The sequence below is a fragment of the Poeciliopsis prolifica genome, unplaced genomic scaffold (genome assembly GCF_027474105.1).
Source record: "Poeciliopsis prolifica strain line A6 unplaced genomic scaffold, Auburn_PproV2 SCAFFOLD116, whole genome shotgun sequence".
NCBI classification, from domain to species: domain Eukaryota; kingdom Metazoa; phylum Chordata; class Actinopteri; order Cyprinodontiformes; family Poeciliidae; genus Poeciliopsis; species Poeciliopsis prolifica.
The window spans coordinates 806,757-823,219 of NW_026562491.1; the positions used below are offsets into that span (position 1 = coordinate 806,757).

General features: G+C 42.0%; 1 pseudogene; it reads left to right on the plus strand.

Moving 5' to 3' along the window:
• Positions 1-509: 509 nt before the first annotated feature.
• Positions 510-13,447, plus strand: LOC129354740 (NLR family CARD domain-containing protein 3-like; annotated as a pseudogene).
• The last annotated feature ends 3,016 nt before the right edge of the window (positions 13,448-16,463 follow it).

Consider the following 16,463-nt stretch of genomic DNA (forward strand, 5'->3'; position numbering starts at 1 on the left):
TCCCTCTGTGTCTTTATTTCTGCTGCTTCTCATCATCACTCAGAGGAAGACGGCAGAGACGGTGAGGACAACTGGTCACCTGAAAACTAAACGCCTGAGCAGGAGGCCAGACGCATTTCTGGAGGACATTTAACCAGCTGGTGATGGCAGCAACACATTACTGTTCAATGGCAAACAAACAGGATTTAAAGATGTTTTCATTTCAGTCTGAAGGAAATCTGATCCTAGAATGACTCACAGTCGCTTTCCATCCTTAAATACAAACATTTGGTTCAATAGTGTTGATTTCAGATGTTAGGGAAGAATCAAGTCAGTTTTCAAAAAGACAAATTTTAGTTTTAAGAATTAAAGAAATGGTGTTTTTCAGTGGTGTGTTATTGTGTGATTTAAATGAGTATTTTCATCTCTAATCTGGTATTTTTCCATGTAGTTTATCATTTATACCACAGTAAATTATTTATGAGACAAAGTCTGAAACATAATAAATCCTTCATGTTTTCCAGATAAAGATGGCGCAGCAGCAGGAAGTCCAGCAGGAAGTGGATTTTGGTAAGTGATCAGAAGCAGAAATGAACCTTCATGAAGGAACAAAAGGACCAATCACAGCCCGTGTTGCTGCCATGTGATGAACCTCAGCCTCAGAGTATTTATTGTCTTCATGCTTCCTGTTCAGTGAAGATCTGCTGGAAACTGAGTTTCTGTGAACCTGAAGATAAATCTGGACTCAGATGGAAACAGAACTAAAAGGAACCAAAGTGAAGAACATCTTCAGGAATATTTACTATGTACACTAATTAATTTATCTAATAATCACATCATTTATTACTAATTTATTATCAAAGACTTGCTGTTTCTTTTATCCCAACATTTGGTGATAGAGATGCTGAAGCTTAAAGATGGAGATTAAAAACTTGTTGAAAGTAATAGAGAGAAAAGTGATGAAAATGTTAATCAGTCGATATTTTCACCAATAACATCAGAGTTTCCTGTTTTCCTGAAATAGTTCAGCTCTATATTTAGAAGGTGTTTGTTTTATTGTTCTTCCTGCAGTGAGGAAACAAATGATGAACAGAAGCTTCATTTGTTCTCATGTAGACAGAATCAGTGGTCGTCTCTCAGATATGAGGCAGAAACACAACAGCAGGTTCAGACCTGAGGAGCTGATCAACAGACTCTGAGGAGAATCTCTGGATGGAGCAACAGGAAGAGTTGATCTTCATCAGGTTTGTCTCTCAGATGTAAATTAATCCTGTTTCTGTTTCTGCCTGCAGAGGAAAAACTTTTAAAGGTTCGCTCTGAGTTTGTGAAGAGAGTTTCTGAGGAAATCCTGAAACGGCTCCTTGATGAGCTTCTATCAGATGAGGTGTTTGGTGATTTGGAGGATGAGGGTATACTGCAGATGAACCGAACCAGAGCAGACAAGGCCGCGACACCATAGATGCTGTGAGAAAGAAAGGACAGAGAGCCTGCAGGTTGATGATCAAACATCTTCATCACATGGATCCAACTCTGTCCAACCAGCTGGGTTTGTCCTCTGCCTCCTTTGGTCCAGGTGAGACACAAAGTTCATTAAAGCTGCTTTTACAGCCTCTATTGTCTTTGATTAAACTATAAATGATAAATAAATAAATATGATCTCTTCTAATATTTCCTGGTTTCAAAATTTGTTGCTACAGAGGAAAAGTTAAATATATTAATGTGCTTGATGTTTAAAGACATAATGGATTCTCAGTTCAGTCTGTTGAATATTAAACTGAATGAAACTCAAATGCAACTGAATATGTCGTTATGACTTGTTACATTTTAAAAATTGATGGGTAAATATGGATTATATTTTTCTGACACTGAATGATGATCAACAAAAAACTTCAGCACAACTTGTGAACCCAGTGGAGATAAAATAAATGCTTCTGTACATTTTTTAAATCATCAAACATTTTCAGTACATTTTAAAATAAATGTACTCAAGTATATTTCTATACTGCAGAGATAAATAAATCATCAGAGGCCAATTCTCCTCTGATGTTTGCAGCAATGGAGAACCTCCAGGTCTGGTTCTGATGACTCAAATGAAGCCAAATATTTAATATTTTCTTGCAGAAATTCATTGCTGGATCTAAACATAATAATAAAGGCTCACTAGAAATATAAATACATTTTGGTATTCTATGCAGTAAAAGATGTAAACCATTAGCCACGCCTGAACTTTATGTATTTTAAGTGCAAATTCACACAACAGCAAGCTAATATTATTTATTTTGGTCTTTTGTGCAAACAGCAGCTGCATCGTTTCTCTCGTCTTTATTGTTTTCTGTTCTTCAGAGCGACAAACTAAAATCTGGAACATGGAATATATTTTGATGTAAATCTTCCCAAAAGACATGTGTACTGTGTATATACAATCATAGAAAGTTAGTCAGTGGTCTCAGCTTTGTTTCAGGACAGATGATTAATAAATTCAAGGCCTAAACATTTACATGGATCATCAGACGATGGTTTGAGCTGCTGAGAATCTCTTCTGCTTTAGGTACAATAAGACATTTGTAAAACTTTGATCTTAATGCTTTTTTCCCACTAGATTTATTTTGATCAGGATTACAATTTCAAATAAAACAGTTTGATAAAACTCAAAGGTCACTCTGCGTTAAACATGTCTGAAACCTCAATTAGAGAAAAACATGAAAAAATTTAAATGAGCAAAACTAATTTTAATCATCTCTGTGCAGTAAGAAATATATTTACAGTTTTTGTTACCTAGCAGATTTTATCAGGTTTGAGCTTTTTATTTATTTATTTACTTTTTTCATTTATCTGTCGCCTCAGTGAGATCAAGCCTGAGTTTTCACAGAATTACAAATTAAATCTCAAAATTTATCCCTCAAAGACTAAAGTTGGAATGTTTTTCTTGTTTACATGAGAAAATATTATTGGTTATCTATAAAAATTAAATTATTTCTTCATTAAAGTTTCCATTCAAACCTCCTCAGAGAAAATCAAATGTAATTGTTTCATTGTGATTAACTGAAGTGTCTCCTGTCTTTGTCTGTTTTTCCAGATATTGTTGGTCTGTATCAGCCTGACCTTAAAGCATCTCTGAAGATGATGTTCCAGAGTCTCTCTGAAGGCTTCGCTGAACATGGAAATAAAACCGATCTGAACCAGATCTACACTGAGCTCTACATCACAGAGGGGTCAACTAGAGAGGTCAACCAGGAACATGAGGTCAGACAGATTGAAACAGCATCCAGGAAACAAGAAACAGTCAGAAGAGAAGACATCTTTAAAGTCCCACCTGGAGGAGATCAACCAATCAGAACAGTGATGACCATGGGCGTGGCTGGCATTGGGAAAACACTGTTACACAGAAGTTCACTCTGGACTGGGCTGAAGGCAAAACCAACCAGAACATTGAGTTCATATTTCCATTCACCTTCAAAGAACTGAATTACTGAGAGAGAAAAAGTTCAGCTTATTAGAACTGATTCATGAACGTTTCACTAAAACCAAAGGAATCAGAAACTTTGAATCGTTCCAGTTCTGTTCATCTTTGATGGTCTGGATGAAAGTCGATTTAATCTGGATTTCACCAACAATCTGATCCTGACTGATGTTACAGAGTCCAGCTCAGTGGATGTTCTGCTGACAAACCTCATCAGGAAGGAACTGCTTCCCTCTGCTCTCCTCTGGATAACCACACGACCTGCAGCAGCCAATCAGATCCCTGCTCAGTGTGTTGACATGGTGACAGAGGTCAGAGGGTTCACTGACCCCAGAAGGAGGAATACTTCAGGAAGAGATTCAGAGATGATGAAGAGAAGGCCAGCAGGATCATCTCCCACATCCAGAAATCCAAAAGTCTCCACATCATGTGTCACATCCCCGTCTTCTGCTGGATCACTGCTAAAGTTCTGGAGGATGTGATGAAGACCAGAGAGAGAGAGAAACTACCCAAGACTCTGACTGAGATGTTCATAAAGTTCCTGCTGGTTCAACTCAAAATCAAGGAGGAAAAATATGATGGAGGAAAAAAGAGCAAATCTATCTGGAGTCCAGAGAACAGGAAGCTGATTGAGTCTCTAGGAAAACTGGTATTTTGATCAGCTGCTGAAGGGAAACCTGATCTTCTATGACAAAGAGCTCACACAGTGCGGCATCAACATCCAAGATGCTGCGTTGTTCTCAGGAGTTTTCACTGAGATGTTTAAAAGAGAGAGAGGGACACGCGACGTCTCCGTCTACTCCTTTGTTCATCTGAGCATCCAGGAGTTTCTGGCTGCAGTCTACATGCTCCACTGCTTCACCAGCAGGAAGTCAGAGGAGATCAAGACGTTCCTGGGAGACGAATACAGAGAAACATCTCTAGATGAGTTCATGAAGAAAGTCATGGAGAAATCCCTCCGCAGTGAAAATGGCCACCTGGACCTGTTTGTCCGCTTCCTTCATGGTCTCACTGTGGAGTCCAACCAGAGAGACTTAGAAGATCTGCTGGGTCAGACAGAGACCAGTCCAGAAACCATCCAGAGAATCATCACCAACCTGAAGAAGATGAACTCTGATGATATCTCTCCTGCCAGAAGCATCAACATCTTCTACTGTCTGGTGGAGATGAACGACGTCTCATTTTATCAGGAGATCCAACGGCTGCTGGATTCAGGGAAGGAGCTCTCAGTGTCTGACTGTTCAGCTCTGGCCTTCATGCTGCAGATGTCAGAGAAGGTTCTGGATGAGTTGGACCTGGAGAAGTACAACACATCAGAATGGGGACGACAGAGACTGTTTCCAGCTGTGAGGAACTGCAGAAAGGCTCGGTGAGTCCAGATGTTTTCATTGTGTGATGCTGATTCAGCTCTATTGTCCTCCCTGTTTCTTCTTCTGTCTTCAAGTTGATTCTGGATGTTTTTGCTCTTTATCTACTTCCTTCATCCTCTGGATTATTTTTCATAAACTTTATATTTTGTTGTTTTTACCGTTTCAGAAATATAAATACTTTGAACATTCAAACCTCCACTAACAAAAGCTGCAAAGTATCTTGTTGAACAAAGACAATTAAATAATAAAACAATAAAAGCCAAAGTGAGAACTTTCACAATAAAACTAGATGATTACATTGATCCTCCTGTTGGTCCAGGTTCAGGTTTCTTCTCTTCCAATATTTTTATTGATCAGCAGAAAGTCTTCATGACAGTCAGTCTCTCCACTGGATGAATTTCCTTAATTATTTCCTTCCAGTCTAATGTGAATGTTCTGATCATCATCATCATCATCATCATCAGTGTTGCATGTTATTCGCCCAGGAAAACATTAAAACATTCTGGGAGGAAATTTCACATGTTCTCTGATGAGATTAAAATAAGTTTGTGTCAAACTGACTGTCTGTTCGTGTCTGCTGCTCCTTTGTGGTGTTTAATTTAAAAACTCAGCATGCAGAAGCTGCTGGTTGCTTATCTTGACTCTGAGAGCATTCTGCTAAAGAAACCAGGTTCTGCAGAGCAAGAGAGACGTTTTTGTAACAAGCAGAAATATTAAGTAGGGAACTGGTTACAGGTCTGAGAAACAAACACAAAGTGTTCGGTTCCCCATGTACACTCAATCAATCAATCAATCAATCAATCATCAATCAATCAATCAATCAATCAATCAATCAATCAATCAGTCAATCTGATTGATTGATGTACACTCACTGCTAAGTTAATGAGGAATATTCATGAATATTTATCTTATGCTAGTCGACACATACAGTTACATTTAGCTATCAAGCTGCAGCATTTATGATGCTGCACTATGCTGTAGCATCATAAGTGCTGCAGCATAGTGCAGCATCATAAATGCTGCACTATGCTGCAGCACTTATGATGCTGCAGCTCGTGGTAAAAATGAGTCAATTTTTTAAAATAAAGTGTTTATCAGAAAACCTAAAGATCAAATCAGGATTGATTTAACACCAGAGACAGAAAAATAGAGCAAAAGGTGATTTGAACTGCAGTTGGAACAATTATTGACATATATACAGGGGTTAAAGTTCATCAATAACTGGTTCAATCCTCCATTAACCACAAACACTGAAAAATAAGTTGATTAAATTCATTAAAAATGTCCAAATGCTGATAAAGATCCAGTTCAGTTTCACCAAACCAAGAACCAAAGTACTGAAGAGGGAGTTGGGAAAGCATTTATTGATTTAATATAGATCAGATATTGACTCGATCAATATCTGCCGATAACAGATATTGATCAGTTATCGGCGTTTGATTCATTAATTTCAACCTCAAATGATTCGTTGACACATTTTCAACTTTGGTTCTGACTAGAATTGGATGATTGTTTGCTGATTGATCATTGATTATGGACCAGAAATCAACCATTCTGACTATAATCCATCGTTGACGTAGCATCCTGTGCTATCAGGTCGGCTAACTCTGGTCAGTTAGCGTTAGCAGTTAGCGTTAGCAGTTAGCGTTAGCAGCTCATCGTCTGGTCTTGTTCCTTAATAGTTCCTCCCATAATGTTGTTGTTCTCTGATGGATCAATAAAAGCAGCAACGTGGCGATGAGGGTTCAGCCTCGGCCACAGACCCTTTCCTGAATCTGATAATCCACATTAATCTTAATCCTGGCAGAATGTGATTCATACAGACTGAAACAACCTATAATCTGATTATTAAAGCCAAATCTGTCCAGAGCTCAATAAAGATATTTCCAACACATTGAATCAAAAGCCTTTTCAGCATCTAAATGACTTTATTGATTCTGTTTAACCTTTGACCTGTGAGGTCAGGAGCCCACGTTGTCATGGGTTTGAATGTTGATGATAAAACCAGATTAAATCTGATCTGTGTCTGTAATTCCTGGGATTATAATATTTATCCAGTGTTGCTGCAGTGATCCTGTAATCAATGTTTCAAACTGATGTTGGTTTATGAACCACATCCAGTTTCATCTTACCAGGTTTAGGAATCACTGACATCTCTGCTCTGATCCAAGATGGCGCGTTTCCCCTCCACAAAGTTCTGATCAAATCAATCCTTCAGCAGCCGCTCTGCCGGGTCGCCTCCTCACCTGCCGTCTGATTCCCTTTCAGTCTTTAATGACTTTATTGATCAGTGATTAGTTGTTAGTGGATGATTTTGATCTGTTCCTATCGATGTGAATCCAGAGCAGCAGCAAAAACTGCATGAGGCTGAGAGCAGAAACTGAGTGGAGGATCATTCAACAGATTCTCATGTGTTTTAGAGAGATCGGTGTCTTTATCTGTTGGATTTTATTTATTGATAAATCTATTAGTTTGCTATCAGTTTCTTTGCTTTGATCTATTTCCATAATAGTTGAGTTGAATAAATTTATCCTTTTCCTCCATCTGGTTTCATAGAAACAGTTTCTCCTTGTTTCTCTGATTTGTTATTATTATTATTTTCCATACGTTGTATTTGTAGAGATTTTAGTTTTCTAATCTTTTAAACATTTCTCTCTTTCTCGTTAGAGAACCAGATAATTAAAGTTTTTGCTTCGTCCCATAAAATCCAGGGAGAAAAATCCTCTGTTTGTTCTGGTTCAAATCATCTTTGAGTCGTTTTTCCTGAAATCTGTTAAATTTAGTGTCATTAATAAACTATAATTATTGTTGATTCTCCACAGGGTTTCTTTGGTTCATGACCCAAAAGGGTCCGGCCCTTTCCAGGCCCTGGTCTGGCCCAGATCCGGCCCTGGTCTGGCCGGATACGGCCCTTTCCTGGCCCGGGTCTGTCCCTGGTCTTGCGCTGGTCTGGCTCGGGTCCGGCCAGGATCCGGCCAGGATCCGCCGGCCCTTTCCTGGCCCTGGTTTGCCGTGGCCCGGCCCTGGTCCGGCCCGGATCCGGCCCAGGTTCGGCCCGAGTCCGGCCCTTTCCTGGCCTGGTCTATCCCTGGTCTTGCGCTGGTCCGGCCCGGATCTGGCCTGGGCTGGCCCTGGTCCGGCCCTGGTCTGGCCCGGGTCCGGTCCTGGTCTGGCGCTGGTTCCGGCGCTGGTCCGGCCCGGGTCCGGCCCAGATCCGGCCTTTCCAGGCCCTGGTCTGGCCCGGATCCGGCCCTTTCCTGGCCCGGGTCTGTCCCTGGTCTTGCGCTGGTCTGACTCAGGTCCGGCCCGGATCCGGCCCTTTCCTGGCCTTGGTTTTTGCCGTGGCCCGGCCCTGGTCCGGCCCGGATCCCGCCCAGGTTCGGCCCGAGTCCCGGCCCTTTCCTGGCCCGGGTCTATCCCTGGTCTTGCGCTGGTCCGGCCCGGATCTGGCCCTGGCCTGGCCCTGGTCCGGCCCTGGTCTGGGCCCGGGTCCGGCCCTGGTCTGGCCCTGGTCTTGCGCTGGTCTGGCCCGGGTCCGGCCCGGATCCGGCCCTTTCCGGCCCTGGTTTTGCCGTGGCCCGGCCCTGGTCCGGCCCGGATCCGGCCCAGGTTCGGCCCGAGTCCGGCCCTTTCCTGCCCCGGGTCTATCCCTGGTCTTGCGCTGGTCCGGCCGGATCTGGCCCTGGTCTGGCCCGGTCCGGACCTGGTCTGGCCCGGGTCCGGTCCTGGTCTGGCGCTGGTCCGCGCTGGTCCGGCCCTGGTCCGGCCCGGATCCAGCCCTTTCCAGGCCCTGGTCTGGCCCGGATCCGGCCCTTTCCTGGCCCGGGTCTGTCCCTGGTCTTGCGCTGGTCTGGCCCGGGTCCGGCCCGGATCCGGCCCTTTCCTGGCCCTGGTTTTGCCGAGGCCAGGAAATCTGGCCCGGCCCTGGTCCGGCCCGGATCCGGCCCAGGTTCGGCCCGAGTCCGGCCCGAGTCCGGCCCTTTCCTGGCCAGGGTCTATCCCTGGTCTTGCGCTTGTCCGGCCCGGATCTGGCCCTGGGCTGGCCCTGGTCCGGCCCTGGTCCGGCCCTGGTCCGGCGCTGGTCCGGCGCTGGTCCGGCCTGGATCCGGCCCTTTCCTGGCCCGGGTCTGTCCCTGGTCTTGCGCTGGTCTGGCTCGGGTCTGGCCCGGGTCCGGTCCTGGTCTGGCCCGGGTCCGGTCCTGGTCTGGCGCTGGTCCGTCCCGGGTCCGGCCCGGGTCTTTGCCGATCTCATAAGTATATTTTAAATGACCATTTCCAGTGGGGTGGCAGTAGGGTGGCAAGGCCTCTGTTGGGGGTGGCAAATGCAATCCCTGCCACCCCTCTGTCTCCGCCTCTGCTGTCTGAGACGTTTTAATTTTGCTGGAGACCAGAAAATGATTTTAGTGAAAGTTCCAGTTTCATATCAATATCTGATACTTTGAGTCCAAAATGTTCCTAATAATCATTACTTACTGTCAACACATTGAATCAGGAGATTCTCTATGATCCATGCAGCAGAAAATGGATCCCAACATCTTTCTAGTTACTGGAGAAATTTCACTGCTTCATCATGAAAAATGGACCCAACACTCTGGTTCTGGTTCTGTCCACCATGATCCATATCATCACTATAGTAGATCAACTGATGGACTGAGAGTTTATCAGTCTGTCTCATCTCAATGTGTGCAGACATATTAATGAGGATCATCTGCAGATCCTGGGTCACCTGGACCCGGTTCTGACCCAGTCCAGACGGTTTCAGACCGAAGGAGCAGCAGGACCGGTTCTGCTGCTGCTCTGCAGGAACGACCAGAACAACGTGAAGCTTTTAGCTGCAGCAGGTTGACGACTGTCCACTTTCTACTTTGTTAAAGCATCAAATCCAGCAGATGAACGGAACAGAACTGGAGCATCATGTGTTTGTTCTGCTCCCAGTTTCCTCTGTGGCAGCATTTAATAACCTGCTGCTGGGAACATGTTTCTATACAATATATTACTATTATTCATGATGATGCAGCAGATATTGGCTCAACAAACCCAGAGATGCCAGAGGTCCACAGCAGCTGGACTTCTGTTCTGCTCACTTCATTTATAACTCACTTCCTGCTTGGTGGAAGACCTAAACGGTCTAGTCCAAGTCAGAGCTGTGAGCAGTTCCTCCTCCTCTCCATCATCTCCAGTCGTTTCCTTCATTCAGCTCAGTCACCTCTTCATCAGCTGCTGCAGAGAAACTGAACTTTCCTTCACTGATGATAGAAGATCTTCAACATCTGACTGCAGCTGAAGGTCTGAGGACATGAAGCCTGGACCAGAACCAGAACCAGAACCAGAACCTGGACCAGAACCAGAACCTGGACCAGAACCAGAACCTGGACCAGAACCTGGACCAGAACCAGAACCAGATCCTGGATCAGAACCAGAACCTGGACCAGAACCAGAACCTGGACCAGAACCAGGAACTGCACAGATTCTCTGTGGGGTCAAACTCAGTAGATATTGATCAGATGATGATCAGATATTGATCAGATGATGATCAGATGATGATCAGATGATGACATCACTGTTATCATATTTTAGTCTGTTATGATCCAGATTGATTTCATTAGAACTGAATTTATTTCTTCTCTAATCACAGACTTGGTGGCTGTTCGCTCCAAAAGGCTGAATGTGAAGTTTTGGCCTCGGCTCTGAAGTCCAACCCAGATCTGACTGAACTGGAAATAATCAGATCAACATAGAAAAAGCTGGAGAATCTGATATGAAGCATCTGGTTGAGATCCTGGAGAATTCAGTCAGTAAAGTGAAGAAACTGGGGTTTGTTTTCTCTATTTATGCAATAAAATCATTTATTGATTCTTTAATCAATAGTTAATCAATTTAATGTTAATATATATTATTTTAAAACAACCTGTTTAATCATCAGAATAAATCTCTAAAACTTTTGACCTTATTAATTATTTTCTTATTTCAGACTTTGAGATTATTGAACTTTGTTTTTCAGTTTTTCTCTTTAAAATGTTTTTGATGAACAAAATGAGTAAAATAATTGAAATGCTGTGAATGAATGATGGAGATGTTTCAGTTTGGTAAAGATTCAGATGCTTTATTTCTGATTCTTTACATCAGAATGAAATGTTGATCCTCCAGAGCCACAAACACTGATGAGTTCAAATCCTCATTAATGAACGTCTAAGAAACCACTGATTGTAGAAAAGCAAATCTAGATGCAATGAATGAAAGTGAGGTTTGCAGCAGCAGCAGGTTCCTCAGCTTTGTCCTGAGGCTGTGGTTCTGTTGGGCCGGGTCAGAGAGGAACCGTCTCCTGAGGAAATAATGGCCTCCATTGGCTTTCAGCAGCTTTAATAGGAACCCAAAGGCCATTAATGAAGAACCTGACTGGTTCTGATCCAGTTACCAAGTCGGGTCTGATGATCAGGAACCAGCAGAAATAGCTCAACTCATCCAGACTGATAGAAAACTTTGAGTTTCTTTGTTGATCAAATGTTCTGGTTCTGCTGGTTTGGACTCTTTAAACCAGTTTGACTGGATCAGATGTTAGAATCACTTCATCATGTTTCTTTTACATTCAGGGAAATTAATTTATACATTTTATTATTGATTTGTTCATATTTCAGTTTTAACTGCATCCTGTTGGTTCACATCTTTTATTCTTTATTCAGATTGAATTACTGCAGTTTCTCAGAGACCAGCTGGACGTCTCTGTTCTCAGCTCTGAAGTCCAACCCGACCCATCTGACAGAACTGGACCTGTTCAGCACCAACCTGGAAGATTCTGTACTGAAGAATCTCTGTGGTTTTCTACAGACTGAAGGCTGCAGACTGGAGACATTGGGTATTTTAATGATATAATTATTGATATTTCTGTGAATAATTCTATATAATTGATCATCAATCAAAGTTCATTTCTTCTGATCTAATCAATATTTTCTGAGTTTGTTCCTGGATCCAGAGTTTAATTTAGTTTCTCTGTGTAACTGAGTTGGACCTGCTGATCTGAGGTCAGAACAGGACAGCATTCGGACCCCAGTGTGTAGAAATCCCCCTCAGGTCAAGCAGGTCAAAGGTCATCCAGTCTAGAAAAGGGAATTCCTGGAATCTGACAGGAACAAATCAATAATCAATGATTGATGCTTCAACACTTTGATCAGAACCTGGAATGATTTTACTGACTAAAATCCTCCAACACATCATGACCCAGTACCAGGTTCTGGTTCTGGTTCTGGTTCTGAAGTCAGCAGGTCTTTATTGGAGCAGCAGCTTGTTGGCATTAATATTCATGAGAATCTTTAACTGGTTCTGTTGGACTGGTTAACCTGCATCCTGTTGGTTCACATCTTTATTCTTTATTCAGGTTGATTTACTGCAGTTTGTCAAAGATCAGCTGTGATTATTTGGCCTCAGCTCTGAAGTCCAACCCGACCCGTCTGACAGAACTGGACCTGAGATTGAACAACCTGGAGGAATCAGATGTTCAGCAGCTGAAGGATTGTAGAGACTTTAGAGTAAGTAAATGTTTGCAGTGAGTCCAGCTGCTGTCAGCATATTGAACTAAACCCAGTCAGCATCAAAGCAAAGATCCAGTGTTCCCAGTAAAGCTGCAGCTTCTCAGTGGGAGGAGAATGGTTCAGGCTTCCTGATTGGACACAGCAATCAGCCAATCAGAGGAGCAGCGGCTTGCTGTGTTGTTGCTGTGTCCATGTCTCCAGGACGTCCAGCTGGACTCCAGCGTCCAACATGTCTAGAGACAGTGGTCCTCATTCATCAAACAGCAGCAGATCTGATCTCAGACCTGCTTGTTCTCTCAGTTCAACAGGAAACAACTGATCAGGTTCATCTTGGTCACAGCTCTGAGATCAGTCTGACTGGAAACCATCTACTGGATGTGCTGCGTCACTGACTGCTACTGGAAACACTCACTGATCTGCTCTCCTTCCTTCTTCTCTCTGCAGGTGGAAGAACTGATGATCTCTATAAAGTAGAGAACGTCTCTGTGTCCTGCTGATCCTCACAGGTTGAAGCTGCAGCAGTTTGAGTCTAAAGAGACTCTGGATCATAATGATGACCTCTGACCTCAGAACATTTTCTATTTCAAATATTTTCCAGACGTCTATTGTTGAAGATTTTCAGTTTTATTTTTCATCTGATCTGTTTGATGATCTGCAGGAACAAAAGAGAGAAAAATACTCTGAGTTTGTTAGAAAAGTTGAATTGAGCAAAAACATGAATCATAAATTTCATTAAAAAGCTTTAAAGAGTTTGTTAATGGGACAAAATGTCATTTTATTCTGTTGAGGTGAAAAAAGTTGATCTAAAATCAGACATGATAGCAGCTCTATAGATTCAGAGCCAAACAGTAAAACTTCCTCTGGATCTGTGGCATTAAATCCACTTGAGATCCAGACGTCCTGACCAGATCCTGCAGAGAAAAGAAACAATATTTGAACGTGGATCATTTGGACTCGGCTGCTTGGATGTGTGTTTGGATTTGAAAGGTTTTGTTGTGAAGCAGAAAGTTGATGAAGTTCACAGTGAAGACGACTTCAGTCCACCTGAAACCTGGTTTCACTCAAACGTCTTTATTCACTTTAAGTTTCTGATGCAACAAGAAGGAAGAAAAGGTCAAGGTGAACCAGAGATCGACTCCATGTTGCTCACAGATGTGATGGGATCAGTTTGCACAGCTGTTGTTCAAGAACAGTTTTATTTTCCTGCTTTTGTTGATGGATGCAAATTTGCATCAGAAGATGAGAAAAAACTTTCTGTGGTTTATTTGTGTGGATTTAAAGTGGAACAAGTTTAAAGAAAAAACTAGAGGAGAAACCTGAGCCAGCGTTCTGACAGACCAAAACTGAGGAACCAGAGTTTGCATCGTCAAAGTGACGAAATCATCTGAATGTTGTGACTCGTTTCCCATCAAATCCCTGACAGGAGAAGCAAAACCTCACGTCTCCAACATGAAGCTGCAACAGGATGCAGAACTTCCACCGAGCGTCACGTCACTCACAGCAGATCAGGAGCCTCGCTCTTCACCTCAACACCGCCTAAAACCTGCGACCAGGGGTTAAAGTCATCTCCTGACCTAGTGCAACATTTCACTCCTTATGAGAGCGCGTCTCAGTTTAGAGGCCAAAACCAGCAAGAAGCTTCAGAGTTTTCCTGCAACGTAGCTCTGGTCTGTTGGCTTCAGTGAGGCTGGTTTTACTGAAGATGTGTTCAGGTACGCAGGAAAATTCAGCGCTGATACAGACGGGACGAGCGACTCCACCCTGATGATGCTTGGATAAAAGTTTATATGTTCATGAGATGAAAACAGTTAATTTTCCTCACATATCAGGACATTCTCCATCGTCATCCTGCCGTCGTTCTGGATTTATTCATTATTTACATCATCAATAGAAATTGTTCAACCAGATGTTTCTCTTGTTTTAATTTTCACTGTTATAAAGTCAGATCAAGTCAGCTTACATTACTGTTGTTAAATAAGAGTCACTGCAGGATTTTATTCAGTTTGATTAGAAATAAAACGTCTTGTAAAGAGTTTAATACAGCAGCTTTATTTTATAATTTTAAACAGTTTTTTAAAATAATAAAGAACAGTTGTTCTTATGTCAGCTGGTTGTTTTTCTTGATATTTGAAGCTTTTTCATACTTTCATTCTCAAAATTAGCCACAGTTAATATTTCTGGGATTGTTACACAATAAAATGTAGGATTTTTTCAAACTAAATTTCCATCTATAGTAAATAAAATATTACTTTATAAGTAGTTGTTTCACTTTGTGTCTAAATTATTCTAATAATTAATCTCTACTCTAATAACATACATGTATGAAATATAAATTATTATTCACAGGATTAAGTTAATATAGCTGTTATTAGAAACTAGTGAAAAGTTTAAAGTATTAATTTTATGATGATTATTGAGTTCTTACTGCCCTCTGGTGGTGAACTATCATAACTACAGACATTCTTCATATAAATTGTTAAACCGGATGTTTGTTTTAATGTAAAATTTTATAACGTCAGATCAAAGTTAACTCCAAACAGTGAATCAAAATATGTCTGAATAATATACGAGTCAGAAATCTGTGATAATGACTCAGGATGTCTTTTAGTTTTTTATCTAAACTCCACATTAATGGATATTAAACATAAATAATGCAGCATTATCAGGGCAGTAGTTCCCACTATGGGCACCAGAGGGCGTAAATACCCCGCTCTGAATAGAGGTGAGTTTGAAGAGCTGCAGCTGGTTTGGAAATCAGTGTTTTATCTGTCAGTGTGAACTAGAAGCATCTCCACAGAGACGAAAACATCCCGCAGAGACTCTGAGCGGAGCTAACGATGCTAAACAGACTAGCAGCGGCTTCAGAGGAGCTGTGGTTCTTAAAACTGGAGCTTCAGCTCCAACAGAGCTGAAACAAAACTCTGGTTTAGGCGATAAGCTTCCGGTCTGAAGGTAGGAAAATATTTATGAAAAGTTAAAATATCCTGCAAACAGTCAGAATAATGTTGATATTTTAGCTGCCGAGCCGCGAACTGAACTATTAATATCAGAGCAGGGCGGTTTCTGCCCTCTAGTGGACACAGATGATAATTACACCTACTTGATAAAGTTAGAGCGTTTACAAACTACATTCACTTCCGGTGAGTACTTTCACATTAAGAGCCATAGAAACGAGTTCCTTTGTTAGCTTTCATTTGAAATAATAAATTTTACTTCTGTTGTTTTCTCTCTGAAACAATAAACTGTTATTCAAAAGCAGCAAATTAAATTTCATCATTTCAAACTGAAATGATTATCAATTCAAAAAAAAGTATTTAAAACATTAACAACCGATCTCTGACCTGGTTCTCTCTGACCCGGTTCCTCTCTGACCCGGTTCCATCTCTGACCCGGTTCTCTCTCTGACCCGGTTCCCTCTCTGACCCGGTTCTCTCTGACCCGGTTCCTCTGACTCTCTTGCGTTCATGAAATCAGTTCCTTCATTCAGAGACTCAAACTGAAATGTTTTAGTGAAGAAGAAACTTCATCTGGTTCTGATGTTGAAGCTGCAGCTTGAAATCCGTCTCAGGATTCGGATCAGAATCCAGTTTGTCACCGATCAGCATCACTGTGGCTCCAGAACCTGGCCTATCTCTACCTACAGGCCGGAGGAGGCCAAGAGGTCAGAGGGCAGAACCAGAACTGGACCTGGTGCCGTCATGTCGATGTTTTTTAGATTTAATCTAAAAATTAAAGATTAAATCTCTCTAATATAAATTAGAGAGATTTTAGATTCTCTCTAAAGTCTCAATTTTTAGAGATTCTCTGGAGATAAAACAGAAAATTACAGTTGGAATAACAAAGGTCAACAGTTTGAATTATGAGACAAGAGTTTGTGATAATTTATTAAAGAATGTGACTTTTATACTAAAAGGTGTGGAAAGAAGAATCCAGTCAAACTTTTGCTGTTCTGCCAACAAAGTTTTATTGAGTCATTTGCACCAAAGCAGCTTTCAAAATGGCCGCCCTTACATCCAGCAGTCCATCAATTAACCAGTGAAGCCCCGCCTCTCAATTTGCCCGGCCAATCAAAGTGCAGCCGGTTCTATAAAAGAGCGTGTTTGAGGCGGGCCTCTTCTTTAGCAGAAT